The sequence below is a fragment of the Grus americana genome, chromosome 7 (genome assembly GCF_028858705.1).
Source record: "Grus americana isolate bGruAme1 chromosome 7, bGruAme1.mat, whole genome shotgun sequence".
In the NCBI taxonomy this organism is placed as follows: domain Eukaryota; kingdom Metazoa; phylum Chordata; class Aves; order Gruiformes; family Gruidae; genus Grus; species Grus americana.
The window spans coordinates 5,444,747-5,467,254 of record NC_072858.1 but is presented as its reverse complement, the minus strand read 5'-3'; the positions used below and the strand labels follow the sequence as shown (position 1 = coordinate 5,467,254).

Sequence of the window (22,508 nt, the reverse complement as noted above, 5' to 3'; positions counted from 1 at the left end):
CTTTTGGTTTTGTTTTCTTTCTGGTAATCCCCTCTGGTTTTATGTCTGCTCCATAATTTCCTTTCCTTTTTTTTTTTTTTTTTTTAAACTTCTCCCTGTTCTCTTCCTTTCCTCTCCTATTTTGCCATTTCCATTTTCTTTTCCCCTGTTCGGCTCTCTAACTCCCTTAGAGCTCCACATTTTTACCCCTTAAAACTAAGTCCTTTACCCACCACTGTTATTTACACACACATTTGTTCAAGCAGTTGAGCTTAATATGCCACTTCTCATTCACTGAATTATATTCCCCAGCTGCAAACAGGCCCATAACCTATTGCCAACATAAAAACCCCAGATGTTTAAGCTAGCCTTTAATGTGGCTGAATTAAATTATTAGACACACTAACTGCACCAGTTTCAATTGCCTAGCCTTACCTTTAGTTCTGCTGAGGAACAGTCCCATTACGCTACAGCCCCATTTATATCAGCCAGGCATAGACTATAATGCCACAGCACTGAAGAAATAAACATTTATGATAACATACTTCTAATTTTGATTTCGGATGCCTCGGTCCCTCCCAAGTGATGGCATTCAGAGGTGAGCTTCAGGAGTGAAATATTTTCAAATTTTGCAAACAGGAATCCTTTTTGCTCATCTGACCTGTTGTGCGTCTGGATTTATCACGGCCACTTAACGAAGTCGGTGTATTTGTGAACAAGCGTGCAGCTAGGGCATCTCTGTTTACCTAAAAGTGATGACTTGGAATTGTATCATAGCTCTTTCACAGAGTCTCACTGTACTCCCAGACCTTCCTGGGTTATCCTGGGATAATGCCACCGATTCATACCCAGTGGCCTCGAGCCTTCCCTGCCGGTGATCCATCCCCTACCCTCCTCGCAGTGACTCATCGCTGTCCATAGGAAAAAGCTTTATCACAATCTCAGCAACTTCTGCTGTCCCCATTTACAGCCTGCACCACAAACAGAGGTGACAGACCAAAGCGGAGGTGGAAAGCCAAGCTTTTCGTTCAGCAAGTGCATTGTAGGACCCTGGAAAGGAAGATTTGTTTGTGTGCTGCTCGCTACAGCATGCCTGTGCGTGCTTGCACTGCATTCCCAAGGGAAGCTGGGTTTCTGCAGGGATGGGAGCCGGATCCAGGACGGGAGCCGCGTGGGAAGCCGGCTGCTACACTCCTTTGATAAAGTGGTGGCTGAGTTCACCTATGAGACAACCACTTTTGCAGTCTTCATTTTGGTAAGACTGCTCTGGAAGTATAAATTCAGTTCCTTGCTTTGTAATCTGGCATAGTTTAAAATCTCTTTCTGCTTGGTGAAGTTAGTCAGAATAATTAAAGTTGTGCTGGCAAACGGGGAGGTGATAGGTAGCAAAAGCCAAATTTCAGGCTACAGGCAGTCTGCGTGTGCTTGGGATCTGCCTCATGAATAAAACAAAGCCAAAGGAGGAGAAACAAGTGGGGTTATAACAGCTGAGGAGAGGTAAACCCAAATTATTCCTTTGGAGGAAAGAAAAGAAGAGGTACTGATTTGCACCCTAGGGCTAGAAACCATGTAGATACGGTGGAGCCCCTTGCTCTGCAGAGGAACAGAACCTCCAACACCCTGATACATCTATAGGTATGGTATGGGAGCTATACGCACAGTGTGCTCGGCACCAAGCTGAGCCCAGCCAGGCCAGAGGCACCCCCATTGCAGACACCCCCATTGCAGACACCCCCATTGCAGACACCCCCATTACAGACACCCCCATTACAGACAGCACCTCCAGGGTGGAGGGAAGATCGGTGCAGGATGCGGCTGCACTCATCCCTCAAGTTCAGACCTTGCTACGAAGACAAAGCCTTGGGGGAATTCAGAGGGTGGTTGGGTTTTTTTTTGTTTATTTAGCTTGTGGGAGTTTAATGTTTAATCGTTGCAGAGGAGTGAGTTGGTTAGTCATATAATTGTTAGCCATGGTTTCTGCCTTTTTTCCTTTTATCCTTTGTTCTTCCTTATCATGGCTCTTGCATTTTGTGGACTAAATCGGCTTCCTATCACAGCTCGCTGGTCCTTGATTTCTCAGTAAACTGCAGTTTTATAGCATTCATAAGAGTCTTTTCATTTAAACAACTCGAATTAAGGGCATAGGAGCCAGAGGCGGTTGGCACTTAGACGGCTCCCGAATCTCAAAGGAGGAGGATGCTTCCCAGGACCAGGCTGGTGCCCATCACTGTGAGTACCGCCGCTCCCGCAGATCAAAGAGCCAGCTCCATACCGTGCTCCCAGCCATCACCCAGGAGAAGCAGCATTGAAATTCCCCAGTTCCCAGCAGCGATGGTTGCCGATTTCTCAAATGAAAGAGGCGCGGAAGGAATAGGTGACAGCATAACTCCAAACAAGGGAACCGGTTGCTGTTAAGGGAATGGGACACCTTTTTATCCACTAGCCTCAAACTGTAAAACAATTTACAGACTCGAAGGTTGGTGGATAAGCGTGCCATTACTACAGCTACATGAGGCAACTCTGCGGGGCTGTGCCCTAAGGGGCAGGTTTACACCCCAGCATGGGTTCACCTCTGCTGTCTCCCAGCGTGTGCCACAAAAACCAGCTGCTCTATTTTGCCCACCCTTTTTTCCCTGAGGAATGTCAGATCTGGCCATGGTTTGCCACTGCGAACCACGCTGCTACACTTTTAATGGAGAGAGCCAAATTTATTTAATGATTTTGATTACTCTTGCTGGTTAATAATTAATTCAAAACAGGACCATAAGACACTTCTGTTGGGTTCTTATTGCTTTTAACAAAACTGAAAGATGCTTTTAACAAAACTATAACTCAATTAATCTCCGTAAAAAGAAAGATATGCCTCTTAATTGCCATCAAATATTTATTTGCTCTTTTTTCCCCTGCATCAGCTCTACCTTACTCCTTTCTAATCTTAATTCATCCTTGTGTTAGTGGTTCATAAGACATTATTATTTAACATCTACAGAGGTATTTTCATAGTAGTGAGGTCATTCCCAGACACATGGCGTATACCATTACAGTTGCTTTTAAGTTTTTCTAAGGTGCAATGAGCCTACCAAATGATCCAAAGGATAAGTCATTTCTGTTTTCTTTTCCCCAAGACAAAACAGGACTGACAGAACCAGTCATCTTTTCATCATTAATATCAGAATTGCATTCAGTCATATAAAAAAGATCAAAGCATTTCATAGCCCAGCTGTCCACAGAATAATAATAAAAAAATCCTAAACTGTCACAGAGCAGCTCCATACACTTTCTGGAAATGTGGCCTTTCCAGATCCCAGAGGAAACAAAAATCCAATCCACTTACCATGGAAATAGGCTCTCTACCTCTGAAATATAAAGCCACCTGGCTAACTTAGATAAATTATGGCTGGATAAGCGCGGTAACTTGATGGCAAAGGTAGCATTCAGCACGAAAACAGTTGTCAACATCTGTCTGCTTTAGGATGACAGATTGCAGGGAGCAGAGACGCCAGCGTTGCCACCGGCTGAGCAGAGGCGCAGATGACCTGGCAGCGCTGCTGTTTACACAACCCCTTGAAGCTATTGCCACAACCTGTGGAGCTGGTTTCAGCAAGAGTGGAAAATCTGTGGAGAGAAAGGAAATGCTGAAAAGCCAGACAAGCTAGAGCAGTATCTGGAGTGGTGCTGGGTGCATTGTCAGTTAAATACTTTTCAGCAGCAGTTCAATTTCATTCATTTTCAGCCCTGGGTATATTCCTTGATGGCAACAGGGCTTAGAAAAAGGGCTCCAGAGAAAAACTGTTATCTCCTGAAGCATCCTTGAGGCCATGATTGCCTCTGTACTCGCTGTGGCCCCAGGACAGGGGCAGCTATCTCCCCATTCTGCATTCCTGGCTCTGGGTCTCTTCCCCATCAGCAGTTATCAGTTCAGGATGGCTTCTGGATAGGTACTGCTGGCAACGGGGGATTTTTATAGACAATGTCATAACTGCATCCATGTCCATAAGTGGGTACCGACGAGAGGGGTTGAGGGCTGGTGGCACCAAGTGGGACTCTCACTGCCTGGCACGCCGCCTCGACCTGTCGCCTGGCACGGCTGGATGGAGAAACCCAGAGTGCCATCACCAAGGGATTCCCCAGCATGGGAAATATTAGCCACAGCTAGGTCAGAAGGGTGTGCCGAGGGCAGAGCATTGCAATGTACTTTGGGATCTTGCTGTAACTGAACGAAAACTTTCTTGCTTCCACCCATCATGGGCTGCAACTTAAACTGTCACTCTGAAACTCTGCTACGGCAAAGTATAATGTTATGGCTCCAGGTAAAAGTACAAATAAGAGCAGCTTCAACCATCTGTTTTGCTCCACGCTATACTAATGTAATACAAATGTAAATTATCTCTGTAATACAGTGCATAGCGAAAAATTAAATTAATAAAAGCATATCTCATTGCCTCTGTCTCACATTCTGTGTGCTCCAATAGAGCATCACTTTTTATAGTAATAACTCACGTTTACACAGTTGTATACTTTCATATGTAGACCTCAAAGCCTTCACAAGTGGAGGTGCATATTACTACCCAGCATCTGGTGAAGGCTCGGCATCACATCTGTGACGCTGCCAGAGAGTGAAGTCACGCATCCTGACCTTCCTCCATCATCCCAAGGTCACTAAAGCACTGCGTGCTGGCTTTCTCTGGGCTGCTGAGCCCAACAACAGACAGAAGCAAAGCACCGTCCTGAGCTGAGTGACTGCAACACCCATGCAAGCTGAAAGCCCTCCGGGCGGTTTGCATATATATTTCAGTGCAGAATACGCCCTTTTCTGAAGAAGATTAAGCTCTCGTCTTTTAAGCTTTGGAATAAAAGAGATAATGCCCAACTGAAGAAAACATTTTGAACTTTTTATTTCAGAGATGCTATATTTTAAAGACAATTCACATTTTTTTTAATGTGGAATGGCTTTGGGCTCAAATAGAATAAGAGTGGGGAAAGGGCTTTTTCTTTTTCAGTAACAAACTTTATATCTAAAAATTATGGAAGAAAAATAAAAATGCACTCTTTGATAGAAAACAAATTATATCATATGTGTTTTAGTATAATGCTATGCACATAAGAATGAGGAAAACAACTGCAACATATGCAACTCCTAGTGCTAATGAGCTCAAAGTGTTTAAATATGACTTTCAGGGACACAGAGTACTTAAAAGGCTGAGAAATTACTTCATCACTGCATACCAGTACTTATACACAGCAGTTACATCAGAGTGATTTTTCTACCTCATTCATTCAGCTGAAGCTGAATGAATTCAATGTCCACATGAGATTAAATTTCCAAGCTCTGTCAACATAATTTTAGCAGAGGAGATGAAGTTTTGGCTCTCACTTAGAGACTTTAAAATGCATATTGTCAATACACTTTAAAGCAGCTTCTGAATTAAACTCCCTGCTTATATATGCAGGGATTTTAATGTTTCTGCTCCTTTCCTCCCCCCAGCAGGCGTGGAGGGATGAGGTCTGTCTGCGTTGCCCTCAAGGTGCCCATCACACACAGTTTTGCTGTAAGGCAGTGATTGTAGGGAAACTTCCTCCTTCAGTGCTTTACCTAATTGCCTGCCACCATCCAGGGGACATTCTTCCTTCACTACCCGTTCACTAGTGTTAGCTTGGGGATCAGTGTGGTTATGTTCTCAAGCTTCAGAAACTGTCCATAATGGGAGGTGAACAAGGGTGTACTCCCAAGGTGGAGAAGACAACCTTGTTTCTTAGAGTTTATCTTGCTCACGTGTTTGAAGTCATGGCGATCGGCAACCCTGAGGTATGAAGGGAGGTTCTTCACCAGGTCACACTGACAGGAACCTTGGAGATCTTTTGCCTGTCTCTACATTATAGTAAAATATTACCCCATAAATCCCGTGTCATTGCAGAAAACTCAGACATTGATCCTCTGGGATAAAGTTTAATGATGGAAAAGCTTTCCTTGGTTGCCAACACCGAAGGTGTCAGCAGAGGAACGACCTCTCCTGATCACAGCCTCTAAGAAAAGTCGTGCCATTGAGTTCAGCAACACCCCTCTTAAAATAGTGCACAGGAGGCATACCACATGTGGATGGAATTTGCAATATTGAACCCATAAAAAAAGAATATAGTGAGAGCATTTTGCTCTACACTTAGTAACTTGCTGGCCAGGCTTTTTCCTGTTTTCCACTGTAACATAACTGTTAGTTTTAACAAAACCGTTTTGTCTAAGGCAGAATTAATTTCTTTAGAGCAATAAAGTGAGGTTTTGTTCACAGTTCTTTATTTCTGTGTATGTATAAAGTTGCTGAACTTCCTCTGCTGAATAAAATTATCCCTCATGAAAACACTACTAGAAAAGTTAAGAACTGGGATATTTTGGAATAGTTGAATATTTCCACTTTGTTGCCAGGATATGCAAGATGTGTCTTTATATATACAGGGTATATATGCATATTTACTTCTATATATCTGTACACGTACATATATAAAGAGATATACATGACTCTTTTTGGTATTACTGCTATACACATATGTTCTACCAGGAGTTTCCACACCTTGTGAAATAAATACTTGTTCCTAAAGGTGCATATTGCCACAGGTCACCCAACAAATGTTATTTGTTATAGACTGTACTTTGAGTAACTGGAATCCCAGTGGGAATTGATGTCCAAACTCTCTTTCCCGTTTAAATGATGAGAACCACAAGCAGTTCCTGAGTAAAGGATTGGTACAAAAGGGGCCTGCCAATATTTCTTCCCAGGCATGAAGACTGTTGTGAGAATACTTGCCAGCTTTTGAAAACTATGAATAGAGACAACTGGAGAGGAAATAAGTGCCTGTCTCATAATTCTGCTGGAATATACAGGGCTCTGAGCCAATTTCTAAATTGAAGTCAGTGGCATTGCATGGGGCATAAACCAGTGCAGACTTTATTCTTGAAAATGTCTAAAAATTACAAAGTAGGTAAAAAATAGACTCTGTCCTTCACAATCTTGGCACACCTTCTTTGTATTGCAGAAGAATGGGAAAGTATCCGCGTGATCTAATCAATCCAGACCTGAAGTTTACCTGTTTGTCACCACAATTTCTCACACTCAACAGAAAGGAACACTGAAAATATTGAATTGCCTCAAAGTCAGTGGGCTCAGCTGAGCTTTAAGCAGCCTGTGTACAACATCATAACACTAGAACTATGAGCAGCCTCTTACTGAAAGGAAGTTTTTCTTTAAATAGAGGCATTCAAGATTACTATATTTATGTTTCTATATATATAAGGTGGTTTTGGACATCAAAGATTGATACCTAAATGGTTTAGCGTGGAGACGTTTCCTGTCATGCTCACCTGCACTATGTGTGTAATTCAAGGGGGAAGAAAAACCTTTGCCTTCATCCTTCTTCTCATCTTTAAAAATCATTATGTGAAAACAGAGGAAAAGGTTAAAGGAGGTATTAAATACTGTTAGACTGTACTAGCCTTGTGCAAGATCAGTGTGGTTTATCTGCATAATGCTTTCAGAAGCTATGAAGGACATGTCCTCACTCCCTTGCCACGCAGGGTAGGAAGGAATAAGCCGTGGTCCTAATTCAATGGGGAGAGGAAAAACTAAACTCAGAGATTATGTCAACAGGAGCAATGCTCACTTAAATGAAATCTGTGTTATTATTTTCAAATTTCATCTTTCTTTTGCAGGAGGGTATAGAGACTCCCAGTAGGTACTTCACAGTTGTACCCATTGAATGAAATATTCACAAACAAGAAAATGCTGAGGAGGATTGAAGGCTGCTTTAAATTATCATGATGATATTGCCTCCAAGGATCTGACCCACAGTGCCTGACTTCAAGACTCTTTAGTATTGACCAGATGTTACCAAATTTATAACAAGCATACAGACATATACACGTGTCCTAGGCACAGCTGTAAATGGATGTATTTCAGTATACCAGTTATTCACAGAATATTTCTTTTTCAACATTACAGGGATAAAAGGCAGAAGGTTGACAGCTGATTTTAAAAGGATTCAAAGGTCTGCATGTCTGGCGAGAGGAGGTAAGCAGAGCCACGAGCTGGGTACAGAGGGGTGGGTGTTGGTGGCAGCTGACTTTTCCATCTCACACTGCACAATGGCTGAGCTCTTCATCCTTTGGTTCCCCACATGCAAATTTCATGAATATACTTCCGTGAACAGTGCAAGTAACAGAATTTGGCTATTTTTAAAAGTTTGTATCTCAACTTAAGCAAAGATAGTTCTTCGTATACATGTTTTCTCCTCACTAAATTGCAAACGAGGAAGAATTAGGCCATCTCAAAAGGAAGGCTGCAGTAGTCTTCCATGGTGGAAAATACAGTAAACTACAATATGAGGTTTGCTACCTGATTCCCGTATAATAAATCCTCCCTTTTAAATGCAATCATCTTCTTTTTTCTTTTCACGAGTCCTATTATTACAGAGTATTCAAAAGTTAAGGCCTGTCAGACCGTGGACTGCCACGGTTTTCGTTCTGCCACCTTCTGCATGTGCGTTATGAAACAGCTTTTGATCACACGGCCCTTTGATTGCAAAAAGGGCATTATCGGTTTTGCAAAGGGCTCTTCCACGTGCAGTGCAATGGCCAGCCACATCTTGCAGTCATTTAATGAGCTGCCACAGTCATGATAGTTCTGTGAGCACGAGAAATGTCAACTCAGGACCTAAAAATGTAGGAATAATTGTGAATGGAGTCGAGATTGAAAAGCTTCTGGCTCATGCAGCTGCAGAGTGTGTGACCCAGCCAGGGTTTGATAGGAAAAAGTTGCCATGGGAATGGTACGGCATTGTTTGCGCCTGACTTCAGCCCTTATTGTTGTGCTCTGATTACAGCTTTTGTTTCACTGTGAAGTACGGTTGTTAAATGCCAGCTTGAAACAAAGATGTATTTACAGGCAACAGCTGAGTTCAAATGATTTCTATTTTTAGAGATATCACTGATTTAAGCTAGAAAAAAAAAATTCTATTACTATTTCGAAAACACGAAGTATTTTAGTCTAAATATAGTACATGCTTAGAAGATAATTCCCATTAAAATCGGTTAAATATCATTACTGTAAATTAGGACCACAGTGACCGATGGCTTCCAAATGCTTTGAGGTAGCACCGGAACCAACAAGCCTTCTGTGAGGAGACGTGTGGGGGAAGAGTCTCCACACATCCAAACTGTTAATTCTTTTTCTGCGGGTCCGTCTCCACTAAATTTAACATTAAAACCAAAGTAACTGCATGTTCAAAAATCAAAGGTGCAGAAAATTAGTGTAAGCGGCGTCCCACGTATTTGTGCAGGGGCCGGTACGTCCAACTCCGGCCCCGCCTCAGCAGCCGCGGCCCGGGCAGCACCAGGCTCCGCCGCCGGAGAACTACAACTCCCGTCAGGCATTGCGCCGCAGGGCCGCACCCCCGCCGGCACCTCCGCGCCGCACTACATATCCCAGAAGGCCCCGCGGTGCCGGGCCGCCCAGGGGGCTGGTGCTGGGCGCATGCGCATGGCGGGGCGAGGCGGGGGCCTCGGTGGTGTCGCCGCGGTCGGTGGCGGCGAAGTTTCTTCGGAGGGAGAAGGGGGCGGGAAGAGACAGGGCCGCCCGCCGCTCTGCGCCGCGCCGAGCCGGGAGGGGAGCGGAGCGCGGCAGGAGGCGGCGGGTCCCCGCGCGGCCCGGCTCTCCTCACGGGGGCTCCCGGACTGCCCTGGACTCCAGTAAGTGCCTCGGCCCGGGGCGGGGGCGCTGAGGCGGGGCCGGGGGGCTGAGGCGGCGGGGCTGCCCGGCCCTGTGGGGCAGGCGCCTGGTTGATGCTCTTCCTTCCGTGCTTGCCCGGTGTTTGACCAGGCAGGGCATTGTCCTGTTCCCTCGAAGCCTCTGCCTTTGTGTAGCTCCTCGATGGTAACTGCTTCGTGCCCGTTCCTTCCCTCCTCCCTCTCTTTTTTCTTCCTTTTCGTTTTCCCTCGAAACCGCCGCCTTGGCGTGGGGGCTCTCCCGGTGTTTCCCCTCGGGGGCAGTGTATAGGAGGCGGTGGCATAATTGCCCTGGTAAGCAGTCAAGGCTCTGTCACATCCCCAGAGGTAAGAGGATGATCTCATTACCCGCAATATATATATAATTTTTTTTTTTCTTCCCCCCCCCCCCCCCCCTTCTCAACTTCGGTCTTTGAGCATGATGGGAAGGAGCGATCTTATCTGGGCAGAGCCTTGCAGTGATGGTGCCTGGGAGGGTGTGGGCTCCCGGGGCACCCCGCCTGCTCGGCTGCCGAGCCGGGCCTCTCCTCCTCGCGTTTGGGATTGAAATCCCAGGCTGCAGCTTCCAGGAGAGCTGAGTGCGATTGGGACAGCTGACGTTTAGGGGCTAGTTCGGGTTTAGCTTTTGAAGGTGCTAGTTCTGAAGAGGGCTGTTTTGGAAAGCTGTTGTCTTGTGCTAGCAATGCGAGCCTGCACCTCTGAGTTGTGTTCCACCTTAGTTGTAACCTGGGCTGGTTATTTACTGAAGCAAAGTGTCTTTAAATGGATAACTTGACTATAAATGAGTGTTAAACTGTAACTAATATTATCATATTTGCAGTTTTTAGCACATGTAACATTCCAGATAAGTTAGTAGCATGTCAAATGCCTAACACAGACCTATGTATCATGCAGTTCCCTTAGGTGTAACTAAAGCATAACCTTCGTAAAAGGCATTATATTACTGCATAAAATGTTTGCAAAGTAACATCAAGAGGACAACAATTTCTCTTTTGGGAACAGGCTCCTGTTTTGAGGTCTTTTTTTAAAATAAATGTCTAATTTTCACTAATCAATGTACTACATTAGTTTATAAACAAGCAAAAAGAATAAGTCTTCAAGTGGGGAAACAGTTATCAATTTGTTAGGTTGAGCCATATGAATTAGGCAAGAGCAAAATGGCATTGCGTATCTGAGTAAAGCTGAGACGTGAATTGCTTTTTTTTTTAATTTAGATTCTTAAGAGCTAGATGTCTCCATGCTTCTCATGAAAGCATACTACTTTTAAAGAGACTACTAGACATCCCTGCATATGGAAAGCTAACTGGCATCACCTTTTTTGTTGCCTTCTGACAAATTGCTTACTTTACTAAAAGAGGCCATAATGTCTGTAAAGATACATTTTCTGTTTTCTTCCTATTATTCAATCCCATAGGTGACACTGGAAGACAGAGCCATATTTCATCATGCAGTTTGGGCCTATGAGGTGCCGGGAGTAGTTTCTCACTGTTGAATCCACCAGGGTGTTGGTTTTGTTTTGGGTTTTTTTCCTTTGATTTGTCTACTTCCTTTTTATACCTAGGCTATAGTCATTATGACACAATCTTTACTGACATGGAGCTATGCATGGCAGCTTTGGCTGGTTGCTCTATGATGAGTTACTATATCTTAATGAATTTACTCTACTGCACTTTTACGGATGGGGTTTTTTAATACTTTTGATTTGAAAGTAGTTATGAAGTATGATGATGTTTTGTATAAGTTTATTTCACAACTGAGTTACAGGTGCATCTTTAAAACAAATGCAGTAGTCCTTGAGAAGGTCTTTACATCCAGTTATGCATAGGAAGATTTCTCTTAAGTTTTATCACTTGTTCTCACGAGGCTCCGTGTTGGATAAATTCACAGGACGCTTGCTGCATTGTAGTAAGACTTAACAGTGGGTTTAGAACAGTGGATTTGCTGTTTAGGTCCCTGCAGTCTTTTCTCCTACTTCTGGTAGTTATTTTTACTTGAAAGAGTCACACAAGTCACAATACATAAAACTGTCAAGTATGTAAAGCGGAGAAGTGTAGAAGTGTTGTTTTCCTGTTTGTCACATGAGTAAGTGTTAAAAGTGGGCTGAAATCTCTCGTGGTAGAGAGAGAGATTCTTAGTCTGGTTGATATTTGGAGGAGAGCCTTTTAATTCAGGGATAAATAAGCACTGATGCTGCAGAAAGTGGTAATTCAAGAGATAATACATGGATTTTTTTGTGTATCCTAGATATCACTGAATACTAGACTGCTGGAGACAGCTTTGCATAAAAAGTAAAACTTTTCGTGACTCCCTTGTGTTCTTTTTGCAGTTATTAAACATTGCGATTTTATTTTGTTAGTGTAGAAAATTTAATTTCAAATTAGTAAATTGTAAAGATGAAATTTATTTTCTTAAGCTATTTCCATGTTTTATAACTAGAGTTTGTCTTGTGTTCCATTGTATAGCTATGCATTTCAAGGGTGGAAATAAAGAAAAAAGATGCACAGCAGGTCACTGACAGGTATACTGCAGTATTTAAATGTTTCAGAGGAGCAGATGCTTTCATATAAATTAGAGAACAGACAAAAGAAGAACTAGTGTATGAATAAAGTAGGAAGCATCTTAACGCTTTTCCTCCTCTCCTCTCCCTGTACCTATACTTCCTCAGGAGTAGTGACTGAGAGAAGACACACACAAACATGGGGAATAAGGAAGGTGCATTTTTGAGGAAAAGACCTGAATGTAGGAAGAGGCCTTGATTTTTCCAGGTAGCTGTGCCTTATTTCAGAAGACAAGGAAGCTATATTAGCAAGAATAATAAAGGCTGACTGTATGTCAGTGTTGGTGTAGAAGAGAGGAAGTACAAAAGTCAGTTTTTATTGACTGCAACAGATTAGAAAGAACTTGAGGACATCACTGAAATGTGAACAGATCTCTACTTGTAATACAGTCTCCAATGTAGTGTTGGACATAGCCCAAACTGCCAGGCCTGCAAAATTCTTAATCTATTTTAGTAGATTTAGAATTCCATCGATGTCTTTATAACTAAATGTTCCTGGTTATTTAAGCTGACTGCTATCATAGTAAATGTATTTCCTTCAGAATGCAGCAAACCAGCAGCATTGGGCAGTGAGTGCATGCCATAGGTGAGAAGTTTCCTTGCGTGCCCTCTTGTGCACTTTCTTGTATCCAGGTGTATGTCAGTGTTTGTCTAAACAATGGCTTGTGAGACAAGAGCATGTATCTTTCTTGCAAGATGGTGGTTGGTGGGGTTTTTTTGTTCCCTGATAATTATGAACAATAGAAACATTCTTAGAAAATGCTTAATGGGGTTTGGAGCCAATTAAACCTTTGTGCAGTTGTGTAATTGCGTGAAAATATGGGATAGTAACTTACTTCAGTGCCAAAATATGGGAATTTAGGTAACTGGCTTTAGCATAAAACATTTTTACAAAGTGGAGCAAGTGCTGTAGATGTCATTAGGAAGCAAGAAATACAACAATCAGTACATGTATTCGTTTGGTTTTGAGCCTAAATTCAACAAGACATGGTTAGAAGCGTTGCTCTCAATCTTCATAAAATTAAATAAGAAACATAGTATCAAAATTCTTATCTGACATGTAGAAATAATGTAGTTGCTTTTAAAAAATTATCTCCTGAAGGGTCAGAGTAACAAGTATGGTTCAAGTTCAGGTTTTGAAGTTACACTTTAATGCACAGAGTGACTGAAATGAGTTGGAATGGGAGATATGGCTGAGCTGTTTCAAAATTTTTTCTACCCTTACACTGATCTCTGAAACTAGGACTTTGAAAATTTGTAAGTCTAAGGTTATCATGATAAATACTGTAGTCTAACTTTGAGAAACCTTTAGATATGTATTTGTATATGGCTCAATTTTATAAACAACACTTTCCTGTTAGTGCTAGGTAAAGCAGCAGGGTTTTGTTACTGTTGAGGAAGGAAGCTTGGTTCATTGTCTCAGCACTAAACAGCATTTTCTCCCTCCAGGGACTTGCAGAAGCATCTAGAATGTGTAGGTGTTTCTTTAATCTTGGAGAAGGAACTTATTAAACTTTCTGGTGCAGAACTATATGAGCCACTTTTAACAGATGTTATCTGTACGAGTAGGGAGTTGCTGGTCTGGTAGACATTTGTGGCATTCAACAGTTTAAACAGTTTTCAGGTTTGAACATATGCCTTTGCCTTGAAAATCTGAATAGTTTCAGATATTTTATGTAGAAGAAAGGTGGTTCAATGGTGAGGTTGCTGCTCTGGGACTTGGGAAACAGGTTCAGCTCACTGTGTTGCCAAAAGCTTCCTGTGTGGCCTGGGACAAGCTGCTTCTCTGTCCCTCCGCTCTCATACTGAAACTGCAGAGCGGCAGCAGCTCTCAGCATCACAGAAGTGTTACAAGGATATATGTCAGTCAGGTTTTGATGTGTTCAGGTGCGGTAGTAACCTCTTGTGCTAGAAAGGAGAGGTCTAAGAGACTGCCCAAGTTTGAAGCTAGGGGTAAGCTCCAGGCAAAAGGAATAAAATCAGAAAAACAAGGGGGGGTGGGGGGGGGAAGTTTTGACTGGAAATCTCTTGGATCAATTAAAAAGAGAGAAAGCAAGTCCTTAAAACTTTATGGAGCACTGCATTGCTTTGTTTATTTAACAAAGTATGAAAAAAATGCTTAAAAAACTTGAATGAACCAGGCAACGTTTTTCTGTTATGATTCTGCCACACAAGGAACAATAGCAAAGTTGTCTCTGTTCCTCTATCGACTGTTCTCTTCTTTGGAAGAAGCTTTTAATTCCAGCTAACAGTTACATCCAAATGTTCTAGCTATCAACTTTGTTCATTTGTTCTGCTGGCAGGATAGGCGGAATCTCTTAAATTCAGTCTGATTTATTTTATTTTCATATAAAAGAGGTTGAGAAAAGATCAGCTTCTCAACCTCCCCACTCCCCTGAGGGGAGGAAAGGAATTTGCAGCCACCTCTAAACAGCAGTGTCTTTAGTAACTTTATAGAGCTAAAAGTATTTTGGATTTAAAATTCTTCTGGTGGGAAATATAAGGTAGTATTGTCATTGCTATAAACAGAAAATGTAGACTAGACATGCAATTATCAAGCTTCACAAATGTGTTTTCATTGTTGAGAGTCAATACTCTCAGGAACAGTCTCCATACTGACTGGCGATAAATTCATTAGTTTAATATGTAGTTATTTTGATGTGTATGCTCTCCATAAGTGCTTTGGTCCCCACCACATTTACATCCCATGTCCAAGAAAATATGTTTGAACTTGTTCAGACTAGTGACTTAATTAAGTGTTCTTCTGTTAAGCGCTAAAACAGTTACATGTTGGGTTTGTTGTGAGAGTGAGCAGTCCTCTTAAAACTGCACTTCAAAAGATGTTGTTAAATATATTGGTTAACTCTTTAGGGAGGTTCATAATAACAAATGGAAACTTAGGCTGTACTAATCTTTCATCTGACAAGTTATTTCTGTCACTAGTAGACTCAGTGCCTGCATGTGCAGTAGTGCTGCAAAGTTAGGTAGCAGTGCTTAAAGGATGTTGCTTCGGAAGTGTTCCTGTTCCTGCTTATTCAGAACTTCAGGCTTTGGTTAGATTTTTTTTCTCGTTAACCTTTTTTTTTTTTCCTTAAATCAATTTCACTGAAGGTGCTGTAATTTATTTATACTGTCTTCCTGATTCGTGCTGGTGCCTTGATTTTTGGATGGAGGAGCAGGATTTCTTAGGGAGGTCCATTTCTTCCCTTCTTCGGGGAAGACTGTGTTGCACTATGTTGAAAACCAGTCTGTTGCATACTCAGGGTAAGTTCAGGATTTCCAGGCATGTTGTTGCACATACGCAGGACTTGTGATTCTTTGGGACCATTTCCGTCTCGCTGTGTATAGGTCAGGCAACAATCCTACAAAATGCCAGGAGCCTGATGACTTCCTGGTAGTATTGGGATTACTCTGTAGGTGGAGCATTGTTATTCTCCATATGCATCGTAATTTACGCTTTGAGAAACACCAGTGTGAGTGTGAACAACAGCTGTGCAGTAGACTGGTATTTGTGTCATTGCACAAACAAGAAGAAAGGTAAGGAAGAAGGTCGGCAACCAGGCATGGGCTGTACCTGATGTGAGGACAGTTCCTTGGGCTCACAGCTTGCTTCCAAGGAGGAAGGCTGCTGGAAATGAAGCACATACTTCCCTGTAACTTATCCCACACAATTCAAGTGAAGTGTTAGTGGGCTGTCACTATGTTACAAAACCTATCATAGTGGATAAGCTTTTATCTAATATAAAATGTTAGATATTTTATCTCAGTGTCAGGTGAGACTTTTATAAAATATACAGAGTGGGATTTTGTTTTCTTATTTTAACAAATATTTTTAAAAAAAGGGGGGGGAGGAGTTAATGACCTGAAAACCTTGCCATTTGATAGGAGCTTAATTTTCTTCTCCCACCATGGTAAACAGGAGATGGCATGTGCTCTGTAAATGAGTCTTGGCTCACTTAGATGAGACAGACAAAGCCTTATTCTTCCTAAAGAACTCTCACTAAAATTGCATTTACTGAAGAGCTCTGAGATTAGCCCTAATCGCTGTGAATCCTTGTGTAGTACTAACATGATTGATAAGTAAGCTAGATTCTGGAGGAGACATCTAGTCCTCGCAGTAGCAGGAATTTTGGCCTGCGTAGTGGCTTGTGCAGTGAACTGAACATGGTCTGTACTGTGAAGTACAGAAATAATACAGAGGTGAAATCTTAATGGCAACAACTTTTCCTTCCCAAAGTATTGATGTAACTGAAACGCTGCATTTTTTTATTCTGCATTGAATTTGCAAGATTAGTTCTAAAATATCAAATCTGATAATCAGTGACTTGCTTTGTGTGCTTTGGTTTCATTAAATCTTTTTAAATTTTTAAAAAAGGTTAAACAAAATATTCGTCTGATAGTGTTCTTTTCATTATTTGAAACTGAAAAATCAGTTATTTACTTGTTAGACTCCACAGTTGTTTACGAATGTTAAAAAATATGCTGGTTTACTTTGTTCTGAGCTCACTGCAGACAAAATTGTTAAACGTTGCCTTAAACTTGTGTTCAGATGGCCTGTAATATGCTGTGCTACTGGTAGACATGTGAAATCACAGTTCACAGGTATTCAGCTATTCAGAGCTGGTTTTAGAGTGTCTCAAATATGTACAGTTTAATGGAATTAGTCTGAGTATGATATACTTGCATTTAAATTTGGAACTTGCCTTTGGGTCTATGTGTAAAACGTAATCTTTTATTACCACGACGCTCTCTTGAGTACTACTTTCAAAATTAATTTAACCCACTTATGTACATGCTGCTATTTCCTTAACAATGTAAGAGTACTCTGTGAAAGCTGAAGAAGATATTTTCAAGTTGTTAATTTCCTAACCAGCTGGCCTTTTGATTTTTTTTTTTTGCATACTTCACAGGAAGAAGGTCTGTGTTTGTGCTGATGAGGTTTTTTTTTTTTTATCTGGGATTCAGAATGAAAATCAGCAGCACTGGCTCAAAAATGGCAAACTTTTTTTAACCAAGCTTCACCTTTTTGTATTGAACTTGAAGTCAAATAAGCTTTATCAGGATTTGTAGTTTAATGGAGATAGTCTTTGTGCTTCAAAGTCATTGGGATGCTTTTGAGACTCTTGCCCTTTTCATGTTTGAAGACAAGTTTGGGTTGAATGTGAAATAGCTGGCAGGGTGTGGAATCTGAGTTCTTGGAGCGGTTGGCCTAGATGAAAGAGTTACTAGTAATTGAAATGAAACTTTTTTTTTACTAATGAGTAACTAGTAATAATAAGTAATCCTAATAAGTAATGTGCTTATTCCCTGCTTAATTTTTAATTTGGTTTAGTTGTCATGAATGGAACAATTTGTATAGACTAATGCGTGTAAGCATTTTCAAGAACAAGGACCTAATTTGTCATGTTTGGAGTTTTACATACAACACATTTAAAATTTTGAAAAGGTCATAACAACATTAAAAATAATTGTAGATAATAACTCTGAACCTGCATTACTAAGGATTTTAACTAGTCTGTAACTGAAATTCCATAATTTTAAAAATTTGATTTGATTGTATGAGATAAGTCAAAGTGAACTTGTGTAACTATATTTTGTTTTCCTCTGTTGTACCTATCTCTCTGGTTATATCTAATTTTGAGTAACTAAGTCTAGGTAATACAGTATGAAGTGATGAAAACTGTACTTCTGACTGTTGTAAGAACTTTGTGTTACTGAAGATATTCTGTCACTGTCTTTTTAACTTTCTTATTTTACTTTATTGGTTTCTAAGCTAGTCATCACCCAAAAAGTTATTAATAGATAAATTTCAAGAGTGTCTTTTATAATGGCCTCATTGCACAGGATGCTTCCTTTGATTAGTGTTAGCTCAGCAGATTTAGAGGGACAATTAAAATACTTGTTTTAGCTAGGCAAAAACCATTACTAGGTGAGGGGTGGTTTTTTTTTTTTTATTTGGCTGTCTTAAGAGATCAGTGATAGAGAGGAATTTTGCATCCTGTGCAGTGCATTTCCTCATTTCATCATATCTCAAAGCCTTTGGCTATTATTGCAAATACCTTAAAATGGAGGAAAGTAGTTAAATTAAGGGCATGAAACATCACTTACAGAAATTCCTGCAAAAGTTTTTGAGGAACTACCAATTGGTTCCATCATGGAACTTGTAGATCAGTATTTGAAATAGGCCAGCAGACAATGGATTCGGGTAACTTCAGAACATTTTCTTTAGAACTCAGATCTTCCCCTAAAACATACTGTAATTTTTACCTAGACAAAAGTAACATTACTGCAGTTTAGTCAAAAGATGAAGAACTTGTGCCTGGATTGATGTTGTCATCCGTGGTGAATGATTGTGGCTTTCTGGTGAGCAGTGTGTCTGGGCTTGGGAGGCAGACCCAAATGGCTGTTAAAAACCTTAACTGCCAGCGTAGTAGGGAGGGAGGCGATGGTGTCTGTTCCTTAATTGCATGCATCTTTTCTGGTTAACTATCTCAGTTGTTTCTTGCTTCAGTTTGAGCCAGCTGTTTCTCATTGGCATATTATTATACCGAGGGTCTTGGGGTGTTGCAGGTTTTACTGGATTCAATCTGTACGGAAAGGAGGTACATCAAACTATCCACTTTGATGCGTTTCTGTTGTAAAAAGTGTATTTTAATAAATTATGGTTATATGTGGATGTTGAAAGCACCCAGAATTAATGCTGCAGCATTAAGTAGTAGATAGTATGGAATAAAATTATAGTTGTTTGACTTAGAATCATAGATTACTTTGGACTTAGAATGGTTAGGGTTGGAAGGGACCTCAAAGAGCGTGCACATCTGCTTGCAGAGGTACACTGGAAAAGAAGGGAATAGTTGGCTTACCCTGATTTAACAAGTCTTCCTGGAAAACAGCAAATCAGATGTGTTTTGAAGCCAGAGTGATGACTGAGTAAGATAAGACTGCTGGTTTTGTTAGATGATTCATCAGTGCAAATGATGATTCTTCTCTATTGTGGCCTGCTTGGAACTTGGATTAGGTACTGGGGGAGGGTTGTGTTGTTTGATATGCCTCATTGTTTGATCAGCGATAGGAGAGGTCAATGCTACTCGTACTTATTTCAGGTTTTTAATTTTGAAGATTAACTTCTTATGCTTTGTAATTCTCCTCCAAGTGAATACTGGCCTTTTGCAGCTGCTTTTTCCTTCTTGACCACTTTAGAGAAGGAATCTAAATTTAGAGGTCAGCATATCCTGGAGACTTCCAGTTCTCATTTGTATATAGTTAAAATGTTGCTAATGGTTTCATATGCTTCTAGCAAATCAAGGTCATTTCTTCTCTGTTTTACAGAAGCATACAATGTCTCTTGTGGCCTTCAGAACAAAAATTAATCAGTGAAGGATCTTTGGGAAGTAGAAAAGCTCAGCATGTCATTTTAAAACAGTCAATCCTAAATTCTCTTCAGTTGTCATCAAAATTGTACCCAAGTCATCTCTCCAACTCCTGTTTTTCTGTTGTGTCTTGGGTACTTAAGAAATTGTGGCTTTAAGGGGTTTGTAAAAGATGAGCAGAGATGTCTCTCAGTTTACATTATCTATACAGTGTTCTGCCTCTACTGGAAGGTTTTCAAGGAGTTGGAAATAAAGAAGTTTGAACAACTGTCCGGGAAGATTTATGTGACTTGTTTTTAGAGGCTGTTCTGAGCTGGGTTGGGGTTTCTCCCCCCACCCTCACTCCTCTTTGTCCTGGATGTATGCAAGACAAAGCTTTCATTGCTGTGTTCTTCAAGGTATAAGCAGGACAGTCTGAACTCATCCCTTACCCTTGGGAGTTAGTAAATGGAGTAAACAGCCAGTAAAAGAGATGACCAACTGGAGAGTAGCTGATTTACAGCAGGAAGCTGATAGTAATTGCCTAGGCAAAAGCTGAGAGCATTCAATAATTTAGCTGTCGCTGGAACTGCAGGAGAGACTGGAGATTGCTGGGGATGCTACCTTCCCTTCCCTTTGCGGGGATGGAGCTAGTTTAAATAGTAGAGCTTAAAAAGGGGAGTGGGGAGGAGGGACGGGCAAGACTTATGGCATCATTTTATATTTATCAACTGTAGTTTTATGAATGTTGTTCATTTCGTAGAGATGAGTAAGTAGTAATGTATGTTTCTTAATCATCTTAGCTAATAGAAAAAGAACCCCAAAGTCATCTTCTGTAGTAAGTTAAATCCAAAGTTCAGAATGTCTATATGCTAATAGAGCAGGAAGTAGAAGTGTTCCTCTAAATTAAAGAAATAAAAATAATAAAATTATACACAAAGCTTGGGGAAGGCACATGTGAAATAAAGCTAAAAGGTATTAAGGAGCAGTGATTGTCTTGCTGTATTTCTTAATCAAGCTTTCATGTGGATAGTGCAAAGCCTATTGCATGGTCATTTACTCATACTAAGTTCCACTTTCTCTGCTGAGCCAGTGGTCTGTGGTTTATGCCTGCTTGTGGAAATTGAACATTAGCTGTCAAAGGAGAGATTGGGCCATAGAAATGTTACCTTGCCATGCCACTTTAATAGTCTTGTATAGACTTTGTATTTGAAGATGTGGCGGCTGCAACCAGACTGTAAAGGAGGTGATCTCAAGAACAGGTGCTGGTGTGAAACTAAAAATATAAATTAATGTAGGAGAGTTTAAGCAGTCTGTTATAAATGGTGAAAACAAGGTGCTTGTGTGCATCTGCAAGTTCTAGTTGTGCAGTCCTACATTTATAGTTATAGACTGGGAGAAGGTGATCTATGATTTTTATTTATAGTGGTGCCCAGGAGGCCAGGCAGCCTTCAGTTTGCGATATAAATGTTGAGGAATGTTGGTGTATGGTGTACCCCAGAGGAAAGGAGTGGTGAGAGGGGAGATCAGCTGGGCAGATGAGGTATGGGCCTACTTGAATTAGTACACTGCCACTGGAAAGAGGGATGTAAGACTCTGAAAAATAAGTGAGACCACCTGTTTGGGTTATAACACAACCCTCCAAAAAGGAATTTTAAGGAGCTGAGAGTTTTCTGAATTCTTACACGAGTGTCAATATACACCATAAAATGATTTTTCAAAAATATTTTAGCTTCTGGAGGATTATGGCAAGAACCAAGAGAACATGGGCCACAGGGATACTTCTTCTGAAGTAGCACTATGTCAGTGACCCATGTCTTCTCCCTCCACTGCCCCCCCACTCTGGGGAGGAAAGGCAAAATAAAATGAAGTTGTATGTCATCTGTTACAGGTTGGATGCCTTCAGTTCTTCTCTCCAAGAACTCATAATCGTTTTACAATATTTGATTCTAAAAGTGGGCAGAAGAGTTATTACACTGTCCTGTGCTGCAGAAAATAACTAAGTGTGCATGTAATAAGAGCTGTAAAATGTACAGAGTTGGAGATTTTTGTTTTATAATCACCTGTGTGGTGAAATAATAATTTCATGAAAAATAAACCGTATCTATGTAAGACAGGATCCATATTCTGAAGATGCTTTTAAGTTGAAGTTCTGGTGAATTGTTAGGCTGGTGGTCTTCCAGTCAGATTTCCAACACTGAGGATTTAATGTTGGAGTTCTGCAGTTCCTTTTATGAATCTTAAGTTATTTGATAATTCCATCGTTGTTGCTTTTTTGGTCAGTGTAGAGTTGCCAGGAAGGGTGTTGCAGTGGTCGTTTTGTCGTGCATGTTCAGTTGCTTTAGTAACTGGAAGAAAGGCACAAATTGATTTTTTTTTTTTAAAATGTGCACTGCAAATTGTGGTTTGTTAATGAATGCTGAATTGAATTGGTATTAATTTACAGTGGAATCTTGCCAAGGTGTAATATGGTGGAAGCAGACTTTTAAAACTGGAAAACAATTGCATGATTTTATGTTCCATTTCAATTTTATAATAAAGTTAGAGGGGTTTTTTTAATCTCTTATGCTTTAAGAGCGTTAGTCTGGTAGATGTCAGTAATCCTGTGAGGAATTTTGAACTAATCTGAAGAAAACAGCAGTTATATCACTTAAGTTTTTAAAGCAATGATAGTTTATCCCATATTTTCACCAGAGGACAAAGGAACTGCAAATAGTATCATTTTGTAGGCAAGAAATCAGATAGTAGTGCTTTGAAATAGAAAATCTGTATGAATTTAGAGGGTATTTTTGTGTGAAAATTGGTTTATTGGCAAATAAGAGAAAGCTTTTGAATTTTGTCTTTTGCCTGGGGG

General features: G+C 40.8%; 1 protein-coding gene across 9 annotated transcripts in view; it reads left to right on the top strand.

Annotated features, from left to right (window-relative positions):
• The first annotated feature begins 9,488 nt into the window (after positions 1-9,488).
• The window catches only part of PLEKHA1 (pleckstrin homology domain containing A1), a 38,383-nt gene continuing 25,363 nt past the window's right edge, over positions 9,489-22,508 (top strand). For 5 of the 9 annotated variants that reach the window (XR_008577871.1, XR_008577872.1, XM_054831764.1 and 2 more), the window contains exon 1: positions 9,512-9,712. The gene's annotated coding sequence lies outside the window, so the exon portion shown is untranslated. Of the gene's footprint in view, positions 9,713-22,508 lie in introns of all 9 variants that reach the window. The other 4 variants (XM_054831761.1, XM_054831763.1, XM_054831762.1 and 1 more) reach the window with 1 other exon arrangement.